The 11837-nt window shown below is 40.8% G+C and overlaps 1 pseudogene across 1 annotated transcript; it reads left to right on the forward strand.

The window, feature by feature from the left end:
- Positions 1-1286: 1286 nt before the first annotated feature.
- LOC111527586 lies at positions 1287-1777 on the forward strand (annotated as a pseudogene). Its single transcript, XR_002726713.2, has one exon. The product of XR_002726713.2 is annotated as an MICOS complex subunit MIC10 pseudogene (transcript).
- Positions 1778-11837: the final 10060 nt, after the last annotated feature.

An 11837-nucleotide genomic window follows, 5' to 3' on the forward strand; every position in this document is an offset into this window, starting at 1 on the left:
TTTTTTTTTTTTTTTTTGAGATGGACTCTTACTCTGTCACCCAGGCTAGTGCAGTGGCGCGTTCTCGGCTCACTTCAACCTCCTGGGTGGAAGCAGTTCTCCTGCCTCAGCCTCCTGAGTAGTTGGGATTACAGGCGAGTGTCACCATGCCCAGCTAATTTTTGCATTTTTAGTAGAGACGGGGTTTCACCATGTTGGTCAGGCTGGTCTCAAACTCCTGACCTCATGATCTGCCCACCTGGGCCTCCCAAAGTGCTGGGATTACAGGCGTGAGCCACCGCTCCCGGTGTAATAATAATTTTTAAAGATAAAAAGATTAGAGAAAAGACAAGAATCAAAATTACAGGATAATGCATATGAAAGAAAACAGGCAATTTTGATTTTGAAAAACATAACATTTCTAGAAATTAAAAAGTTATTCGAATTGAAAAATTCAATTAGCTAGTTATTAGAGCACAAATCATATGCACCTGAAGAAAAAAATAGTAAAATGGAAGATAGAGAAGAAAAAAAATTTTTTAAGGTTTTCTTTTTTTTTTTTTTTTTCTTTTTTTTTTAACTTTAAGTTCCGGGACACATGTACAGAATGTGCAGGTTTGTTACATATGTATATATGTGCCATGTATGTGCCATGGTGGTTTGCTGCACCTAACAACCCGTCATCTAGGTGTTTGTTTGTTTGTTTGTTTGAGACGGAGTCTGGCTCTGTCAGCCGGGCTGGGGTGCAGTGGCGCGATCTTGGCTCACTGCAAGCTCCGCCTCCTGGATTCACGCCATTCTCCTGAGTAGCTGGGACTACAGGCGTCCGCCACCACGCCCGGCTAATTTTTTGTTTTCGTATTTTTAGTAGAGACGGGGTTTCACCGTGTTAGCCAGGATGGTCTCAATTCCTGACCTCGCGATCCGCCCGCCTCAGTCTCCCGAAGTGCTGGGATTACAGGTGTGAGCCACCGCGCCCTGCCCCCGTTATCTAGGTTTTAAGCCCCACATGGATTAGGTATTTGTCCTAATGCTTTCCCTCCCCTTGTCCCCTACCCCCCAGAAAATTATTTAGAATGCATCATGCAGTGGTAAAAGGATGAAAAATACGATTGAGAAGTTCTGAGACATGAAGAATAAACTGATAGGCCTAATATATGTCTGATCGTGGGTTCAAAAAGAATAGTAAGAATGCAAGAGAGCCTATATATAAAACATAATGGCTGATAATTTTCCGAAGATTATGAAAGAAGTAAATTCCCAAATAGAGGAGCACACTGAGAATGGAAAAGAATAAATACGAGGCGCCGGTGGGGAGCATGTCGGAGTCGGAGCTCGGCAGGAAGTGGGACCGGTGCCTGGCGGATGCGGTCGTGAAGATAGGTACTGGTTTTGGATTAGGAATTGTTTTCTCACTTACCTTCTTTAAAAGAAGAATGTGGCCATTAGCCTTCGGTTCTGGCATGGGATTAGGAATGGCTTACTCCAACTGTCAGCATGATTTCCAGGCTCCATATCTTCTACACGGAAAATATGTCAAAGATCAGGAGCAGTGACGTCACCTGAGAACATCCCAGCGGGAGGACAAGAGAAATCATGTTTATTCCTCAGGAATACTGAAGTGCCCTGGAGTAAGCTGCCATTCTTCTGTAACAATGTTATCAGTACTGCTTTAAACTCCAGCACCTGGTTATGTATTTGAAACCAAGTCTGTTTCTTGGTTTGTATTTTCTCTCTGGAAGTTGTAAGGAGGTGGTCTTAAATAAATTAAACAAAAATAGGAAAAAAAAAAAAAAAAGAATAAATACAAATAAAATAAGGCAATGTGCAATGGCTCACACCTGTAATTCCACTGCTTTGGGAGGCCAAGGCAGGAGGATCATTGCTTGAGACCAGGAGTTTGGACAAAGCCTGGGCAATACAGTGAGACTCTGTGTCTACAAAAAAGAAAAATATTAGCTGGGCCATGGTGGTGCGCACCTATAGACCTATATAGTCCTAGCTATTCAGCAGGCTGAGCAGGAGGATTGCCTGAACCCACGAATTTGAGGCTGCAGTAAGCTATGCTCGTGCCACTGCACTCCAACCTGGTGACAGAGTGAGACCCTGTCTCAAAAATAAACAAATAAATAAAAATAAAATGAAAGCAAAATAAATATGATGTCTCTATGTCCAAACACATCACAGTGATACTACAAAATTCCTAAAAAAGAAAGAAACTCTTAAGGAAACCCTGAGAAAATGTAGACATTGCAAAATACCTCAGATATAAAGAAAAATCAGAAAGGCAACCCAGAAGGACAATTTCATGGACAACAGATACATCAGTAGCAACTATAGAAATCAGAAGACAAAGAGTAATTATTTCGAGGTGCCGAGGAGGAAAAAAAAACATCAGCATAGAATTCTATATCAGGTGAATCTATCGTTTAAGAGTGAAAGAGAAGTAAAAACTTTCAGACAAGCTGATTGAGGCAGTCTGCATCTTAGACTTTTTTGGAAAGAACTTTCTTAATAGAAAGAGAAATGAATTAGGGAAGAGTGGGATGCAAGAAACAATGATGATCAAAGGATTTTTTAAATATTGATCTAATAAAACAACAATAAAATGACTAAATTTGGTTTAAAATGAGGTGATCCCTGCTGTCTCCCACAAACAATTTTATTTTTTGAGAATTTGATGAGCTTATTTTAAAGTTTATGTGGAAAAATAAGCCAGAATAGTTGGGAAAAAATATGAAATAGAGTAATGAATGGGAACTCTGTCTATAAGCTATTAAATCATTTTATAAAGATAATTAGGGTAATGTGGTATGGGCAGGTAGAAAAACAGACAAGTGAAATAATAGAAAGTACAGAAATTGTTGTAACATATATTGAAATTTAGTATATAATAAAGGTCAGACTTAAGTCTTGAAAAAGACAGATTAAGCAATTAGTACATTAGAACAACTGGTAGCTATTAGGGAAAGAAGCAAATGTAATCAGCTGGGTGTGGTGGCTCAGCACTTTGTAATATCAACACTTTGAGAGGCCGAGGTGGGCAGATCACTTGAGGTCAGGAGTTCAAGACCAGCCTGGCTAACATGGTGAAACCCCATCTCTACTAAAAATACAAACTTAGCTGGCCGTGGTGGTGCACACCTGTAGTCCCAGCTACTCGGGAGGCTGAGGTATGAGAATCGCTTGAATCCAGGAGGTGGAGACTGCAGTGAGCCAAGATCATGCTACTGCACTCCAGCCTGGGCGACACAGCGAGACTCTGTTACAAAAAATATATAAATCAACAAAAATAAAAATAAATCCTGGAAGTGTCTGTGAGAGTATTTCTGGAAGAGATTAACATTTGAATCAGTAAACTGAGTAAAGAATATTTGCCCCCACTAGCTGGGTGCGGTGGCTCACGCCTGTAATCCCAGCACTTTGGGAGGCTGAGGCGGGTGGATCACGAGGTCAGGAGTTCGAGAACAGCGTGACCAACAAGGTGAAACCTCTACTAAAACTACAAACAATTTAGCCGGGTGCGGTGGGGGGCATCTGTAATCCCAGCTTCTAGGGAGGCTGAGGCAGGAGATTCACTTGAATCCGGGCAGCAGAGGTTGCAGTGAGCCGAGATCGTGCCACTGCACTCCAGCCTGGGTGACAGAGTGAGACTCTGTCTCAAAAATAGTATAATAATAATAATCATAATCATAAATTTGCCCTCACCAAGCATGCAGTCTGCTGAGAACCCTATTGGAATGAAAAAGTAGAGGAAAGACAAATTATTTCTTCTGAACTAGAACATCCATCTTCTGCTGACCACCAACTTTCCTGCTTCTTTAGCTTCCAGATGGCAAGAACTTCTTGGCCTCCATAATTATTGCATGAGCCAATTCCCATAACAAATCTTCAAATCTTCTCTTCATCTGTCTAGCTATCTTTTTTTTTTTTTTTTTTTTTTTTTTGAGACAGAGTCTCACTCTGTCACCCAGGCTGGAGTGCAGTGGCGTGATCTTGGCTCACTGTAACCTCTGCTGCCCAGGTTCAAGCAATTCTCCTCCCTCAGCCTCCTGAGTAGCTGGGATTACAGACACCTGCCACTGCACCCGGCTAATTTTTGTATTTTTAGTAGAGACAGGGTTTCACCATCATGGCCAGGCTGATCTTGAACTCCTGACCTCTTGATCCCCCTGCCTCAGCCTCCCAAAGTGCTGGGATTACAGGCATGAGCCACGGTGCCCGGCCTATCTATCTATCTATCTATCTATCTATCTATCTATCTAATCTATCTATCTATCTCCCATTGATTCTGTTTATCCAGAAAACCCTAATATGATAAGAGAAATGCAACTTAAAACTTCAATAAGGGCCGGGCGCGGTGGCTCAAGCCTGTAATCCCAGCACTTTGGGAGGCCGAGACGGGCGGATCACGAGGTCAGGAGATCCAGACCATCCTGGCTAACATGGTGAAACCCCATCTCTACTAAAAAAAAAAAAAATACAAAAAACTAGCCGGGCGAGGTGGCGGGTGCCTGTAGTCCCAGCTACTCGGGAGGCTGAGGCAGGAGAATAGCGTGAACCCGGGAGGCGGAGCTTGCAGTGAGCTGAGATCTGGTCACTGCACTCCAGCCTGGGCGACAGAGGGAGACTCCGTCTCAAAAAAAAAAAAAAAAAAAAAAAAAAAAAAAAAAAAAAAAAAAAAAAACTTCAACAAGATGAATTCTTTACCTATCTGATTTGCAAACAACAAATGTTTCTAATCATTGGCAAGGTTATAGAGAAATCTTTTTTTAAGCAATTTCTTGCAAAAATGTATTCAGTGAGTTTGTAGGGTGACTAGATAGGCAAATGCTAGGTGCTGCCTCAAATAAACTTCATCATTTCATTCACTTAATACAACAGAATTTTTTTTTCTTGCACATATAATAATCCAGTGCAGGATTTCCTAGTGGTGAGAACAGATAAGGAAAGAGGAAAAGGTAGGGATGGAGGTCTGATCCATGAAGTCATTTAGGGACCTATAGGTTGATGGTGACTCTGTCCTCTTCAACATGTGGCTTTCAAGGTTGCCCTGAGTATCAACATCCACCAATAAAAGCAGAAAAAGTATGGAGAGGGGTACATGGTAAGTTTTAGTGAGGCAGACTATAAGAAGATAATGAAATAAATTTGGAAAATTGATTGAAATTAAAACATACATGCCCTTTGATAAAGGCCCTTTAAGGAATTTATATTACACATACACATATAATGTGCAGAATGAGGTCTATACAAATGTATTCACTAAAATACTGTTTTTAGGCTGAGCACGGTGGCTCACACTTGTAATCCCAGCACTTTGGGAAGCCAGGGCCGGGGGGATCCCCTGAGGTCAGGAGTTCGAGGCCAGCCTGGCCAACATGATGAAACCCTGTCTCTACTAAAAATATAAAAATTAGCTGGATGTGGTGGCACATGCCTATAATCACAGTTACTTGGGAGGCTGAGGCGGGAGAATTGCTTGAACCTGGGAGGTGGAGGTTGCGGTGAGCCGAGATCAGGTCACTGCACTCCAGACTGGGTGACAGAGTGAGACTCTGTCCCAAAAAAAAGAATTGTTTTTAGTAGCAAAGACGTTAAACAACATAAATATCCGTAGTAGGTGATTGATTAAATATATTATGCTACATGCATACAATGGCCATTTTAAGAATTTTAAAACCATTGTATTATGATAAATATTTATATAAATTATAAAGAATTATAGCTATATATGTACTGATAGGAAATAATCTCCAAGAAATATTTTTAGATGAAAAAGCATGTAGAACAGTGTGGGTCTTATGCTATACTTTATATGAGAAAGGAAAAAATATATACAGACCTGTATGTGTTTGTATATGCATATATTACCTTTGGTGGGATATTCAAGAAGCTGGTACTAATGGTTGCCTCTGAGAAGGTGATCTTGGAAACAAGGGACAGAGATGGGAAGAAGCCTTTCCACTGTATACCTTTTTGTAGCTTTCAAAAATGTTTTTCTCCCTTTCTTTCTTTCTTTCTTTCTTTCTTTTTTTTTTTACTGTGTGCAGCCTAGTCAAAACATAAAATATTTAAAAATAAACTAAAATACCAGAGAACAATAATATGGAAGATGATGGGAATTAGGCAGAAAAAGCATGATGAGAATTAGTCAAAAAGAGGGTAAACACATTTTAAACTTGAGCTATTTTAAAGACAGGATAACATTTTACGTTTTTATTTTATTTTATTTTGAGACCAAGTTTTGCTTTTGTTTCCCAGCCTGGAGTACAGTGGCATGATCTCAGCTCACTGCAACCTCTGCCTCCTGTGTTCAAGCAATTCTCCTGCCTCAGCCTCCCAAGTATCTGGGATTACAGGTGCACGCCAACACACCCGGCTAATGTTTGGTATTTTTAGCAGAGACAGAGTTTCTTCATGTTGGTCAGGCTGGTCTCAAATCCCTGACCTTTAGGTGATCCAACCGCCTCGGCTTCCCAAAGTGCTGAAATTACAGGCATGAGTCACTGCGCGCAGGACAACATTTTAAGGTAATCACTAAAAGAATAGGTATAGGCAGGGTGTGGTGGTTCAAGCCTGTAATCCTAGCACTTTGGGGAGGCCGACACGGGCAGATCACTTGAGCTCAGGAGTTCAAGACCAACCTGGGCAACATGACAAAACCTCGTCTCCACAAAAAATACAAAAATTAGCAGGACACGGTGGTGAATGCCTGTAGTCCCAGCTATTAGGGAGGTTTAGGTGGGAGGATCACCTGAGCTTGGGAAGTCAAGGCTGCAGTAAGCCGAGATCAAGCCACTGCACTCCAGCCTGGGCTACTGGAGTGAGACCCCGTCTCAAAAGAAAAAAAAAAAAAAGGTAACAAATGTATAGTAATTTTAGGGTGGGTGCGGTGGCTCATGCCTGCAATCCCAGCACGTTGGGAGGCCAAGGCGGGCAGATCACTTGAGGTCAGGAGTTTGAGACCAGCCTGGCCAACATAGTGAAACCCCGTCTCTACTAAAAATACAAAAGTTAGCCAGGGGTCATGGTGCGCACCTGTAATCCCAGCTGCTTGGGAGGCTGAGACTGGAGAAGCACTTGAACCTGGGAGGCGGAGGTTGCAGTGAGTGGAGATCATGCCACTGCACTCCAGCCTGGGTGAGAGAGCGAGACTTCATCTCCAAAAAAAAAGTATAAAAATTCTAAAATAGAGGAAGGGTAAAGAAAAGTTAATGATTTCAACAGAAGGTAAAAAGGAAAAAACAAAAAGCAAAGGTAAGACTGGTAGTAATAAATTCAAATACATCAGAAATCACAATGAATATGAACTGATTAAACTCACAAGTAAAAGACAGGATAATTTCAGATAGGCCTCTTTAGATTAACCAGCCAGCCAACCACCAAAGATATGAGAAAGGTCATGTTAGATTAGACCATTCGGTCCCAACCAAACTGGCCCGGAAGAAACCATTTAGCCAACTCACAGAATCATAACAAATAATACATGGGTTTTTTTTTGTTGTTGTTTGTGCATGGTTTGTTATGCAACAAAAATGAACTGATAGAGTTGGGAAATTAAAAATTATTTAAAAATACTTTTAATAGTTTTATGCCACTAAATTTGAAAATCTTTTAAAAAAAGATAATGTTCTAGAAAAATATTAATTCCAGAAACAGATTCAAAAAGAAAAATATGAATGAAAATACAATTATTAATCTAAAACAAATCCTCATTTAAAGCACTAGGTTTAGTGTTTTATAGGAGATTTTTAAAAAGCCAAACTTCAAATAACAATCTTTCAGAGAATTAAAAAGGAGGGAGAAGACACAAGCTGGTGTAACTGGTATAACTTTGATACAAAATTACACAAAGACAACATGGAGAAAGAAAAACTAAAGGTCAATACTGCTGATAAATATTTATGTAAAATCTGTAAACAAAATGTTAGGAAATAAAATGAAGCAGGTAAACACATATATAGAAAACATACATACGTGTGTGTGTATATATATGTTTATAGCTGTATTGTGATCAAGTAGGCTTTATAGTAGAAATGCAAAACAGGTTTAACAATGAGAAAATCCTTAATATAATTCATTATTCTCTTTAAGAGATTTAAAAAGCAAAGCTATATTAACGTCTCAATAGGTGCAGAAAATGTAAACAGACGATAATCCCCTTGGAAGACTACAAACAGAAACTCCCTAATGTGAAGGAGAATATTGTGAAATTTATTTGATTTTTAGCTTTCGGTTTCCTTCCTGCATTTGCATTTTCTCTTCTCTATCACTGGAGGGCTAGAAGGCTGACAACCACATTTCCCATGTTTTCTTGCTGTGGTTTGGTTCACTTCTGCCAGTAGGAGACAATGGTGGGGATTTAAAAGGTGGCAAAGGGAGAGAACCCATTTGTTTTCTTCTGCAGCAGCCTCCAGCAGCAGAAATAGCTGTACTGCAGCTGCTCAGAAGCACAGCCTTCCTGGGTTTGGAGTAACACCATTTTTCACTTTTTTGCCCCTCTGCCTTTTCAATAATTTTGTAATTAGTTCCCTGAGCTAACTTTCCTGTTTGAAATACTTCAGTGGTTTCCACTTTCAAAAATTGGTTAATAATTGAAATAGGTATCCAGTAAACTGCAACAAACATCATCATGAGTGGTGAAACAGTAGAAAAATTTCCCTTGAAGACAAGTACAGAACAAAGATGCCTGCCCTTAATGCTTTCCAGTGAATATTGTACTGGAAGCCTTAGATTCGGCAATAGGATAAGTCCAAAGGAAATTATACGAAATTAAAAGGAGGCAACAGAATTGTCTTTAGAACAAATAGGATGTTCAGCAACTTTCTAGTGCTTCTGGGTACTAGATCATTAAATAAAATCAATAGCATGCTTATAAATGATATTGGAAAGGTTTTATTTCTTAAATGAAAAGAAAGGATATTCAAAGAAAACATGGTAAAATGATAGTGTTAAACCTTGGCTCTGTGTACATAGATAGATATCTGTTACAGTTTTCTTTCTTCTTTTTTTGAGGCAAGGTCTTGCTCTGTCACCCAGGCTGGAGTGCAGTGGTGTGATTTTTTATTTTTTTTATTTTTTTTATTTTTATTTTATTGAGACGGAGTCTCGCTCGGCCGCCCAGGCTGGAGTGCAGTGGCCGGATCTCAGCTCACTGCAAACTCCGCCTCCCGGGTTCACGCCATTCTCCTGCCTCAGCCTCCGGAATAGCTGGGACTACAGGCGCCCGCCACCTCGCCCGGCTAATTTTTTGTATTTTTTAGTAGAGACGGGGTTTCACCGTGTTAGCCAGGATGGTCTCGATTTCCTAACCTCGTGATCCGCCCGTCTCAGCCTCCCAAAGTGCTGGGATTACAGGCTTGAGCCACCGCGCCCGTCCAGTGGCGTGATCTTGACTCACTGCAACCTCTATCTCCCAGGCTCAAGTGATCTTCCTACCTCAGCTACCTGAGTAGCTAGGGCTACAGGCTCGTGCCACCATGCCTGGCTAAATTTTGTATTCTTTAATAGGGATGGGGTTTCCCCATGTTGCCTAGGCTGGTCTCAAACTCCGAGGCTCAAGAGATCCACCCACCTTGGCCTCCCAAAGTGCTGGGATTATAGGCATGAACCATCATGCCCGGCCTTTCTCTCTTCTTTATTTAAAAACAAACAAACAAACAAACAAACAAACAAACAAACAAACAAACAACTTTAGGTCACAGCTCCAAGTTTTCTTAGATTGCTAAAAAAAAAATTACAGAGTGAATTAGCCAAGTGCAGTGGCACGTGCCCATAGTCTCAACTACTTAGGAGACAGGAAAATTGCTCCAGCCCAAGAGTTCAAGACCATCTCAGGCAACAGAGTGAGACTCCCCTCTCAATTAAAATAATAATAATAACAACAACAAAAATAAAATTACATAGTAAATTAAATTACAGGCTACAGGAAGAAATTGTATAGGGTTAATTAATGTTCAGTTTATATTCAATAAAAGAAAAATAGGCTGGGTACAGCAGCCTATAATCCTAGGACTTTGGGAGGCCAGGGTGGGAGGATCGCTCAAGTCCATGAGTTTGAGACCAGTCTGGACAACATAGCAAGAACCCTGTCTCTACAAACACACACAGACACACACACACACACACACCCCAAAAGGTAATTATAATTCCATGTAGTTTTTTACATTTCTAGGAATGAGAGCCTGGTTCTCTCCATGAGAATGAGTTGATTTTGCTCCACATAGATGATAGCATTCTGGGACTTCAGAAACTTCAGGATATACTTCTGAAAGAACTTCAGGATTGTATTAGTCTGCTCCAGCTGCCACAACAAAATATCACATACTGGATGGCTTAAATAGCACAAATTAATTTTCTCAGAGCTCTAGAAGCTAGAAGTCCAAGATCAAGGTTCTAGCCAATGTAGTTTCTGGTGAGAGCTGTCTTCCTGGCTTGCAGACTGCTGCCTTCCTGCTGTGTCCTCACATGGCCTTCCTTGGTGCACGTGCTCAAGCGAGCAAGTTAGCAAACTCTCTGTTGTCTCTTCTTATAAAGTCATCCTTATGGTCACATAACCTCAATCACTTCCTCAGCAGCCCCTTACCAAATACAGCCACACTGGGAATTAGAGCCTCAACATGTGAATTCGAGGGGGACACAAACATTCTGTCCATGATGAGGATATACATCCTAAAAGGGGGTAGGAGCTAAGGCTGCTGGTATTTGCACTATAGGAAAAATTGATGTATTCTTAACTACTTTTAGAGTCGTGTGTCTTTTATTGCAGGGAACAGAGCCTTGAGTAACTCACATTAAGGATATAAATCTCACAGAAGTCAAAGACTGAAGCCAGTATTCCAATGGACTTCACAGGAAATGGAAAACTATCAGCACCAGAGTTCCTCTGTGTTTAATCTTCATTCTCTCTCTCACTCTGTCTCTCTTTCTTTCTTGAGACAAGGTCTCGCTCTGTTGTTCAGGCTGGAGCGCAGTGGCACAATCACAGCTTACTGTAGCCCTGACTTCCTGGGCTCAAGCTAACCTCCCACTACAGTCTCCTGTGTAGCTGGGACTACAGGTACCTGCCACCACTCCCGGATAATTTTTTTTTTTTTTTTTTTTGAAACAAGGTCTTGCTGTGTCTCCCAGGCTGGAGTGCAGTGGTGCAATCTCAGCTTACTGAAACCTGCACCTCCCAGGTTCTAGTGATTCTCATGTCTCAGCCTCCCAAGTAGCTGGGATTACAGGTGCGCACCACCACACCTGGCAATTTTTTGTGTTTTTAGTAGAGACAGAGTTTCGCCATGGTCACTACTAACCACGGACACTGGTCTCTAACTCCTGACCTCAAGTGATCCACCTGCCTTGGCCTCCCAAAGTGCTGGAATTACAGGCATGAGCCATTACGCCCAGTCCTCGGATGATTTTTGTATTTTTTTGTAGATATGGGATTTTGCCATGTTGCCCGGGCAGGTCTCAAACTCCTGAACTCAAGTGTTCTGCCCACGTTGGCCTCCCAGAGTGCTCGGATTACAGGCATGAGCCACTGCAGCCAGCCAAATTTCCTTTTTCAAACTTCTTTATATCACCTCCAATTCTAGAATTCTGGAAATTATTTAACTATCCCATATTTGAAAGCCACTGGATTTCAGTAATGCAAATAAACAGAACTTTTCACTTTTATACTTGGTAAGAAATGTTGCCAAAGGATACTTAAATAAAAGTCAAAAATAAAATAAAATTCTATAAATTAACAATTTTAGTTTTATAAAACAAATCCACTCAATCTGACATTGAATCATGATCTACCAAATACAGAATTTATTTATTTATTAGTTTGTATTTTAGTAGAGACGGGGTTTCACCATGTTGGC

The sequence above is a fragment of the Piliocolobus tephrosceles genome, chromosome 4, assembly GCF_002776525.5.
Source record: "Piliocolobus tephrosceles isolate RC106 chromosome 4, ASM277652v3, whole genome shotgun sequence".
NCBI classification, from domain to species: domain Eukaryota; kingdom Metazoa; phylum Chordata; class Mammalia; order Primates; family Cercopithecidae; genus Piliocolobus; species Piliocolobus tephrosceles.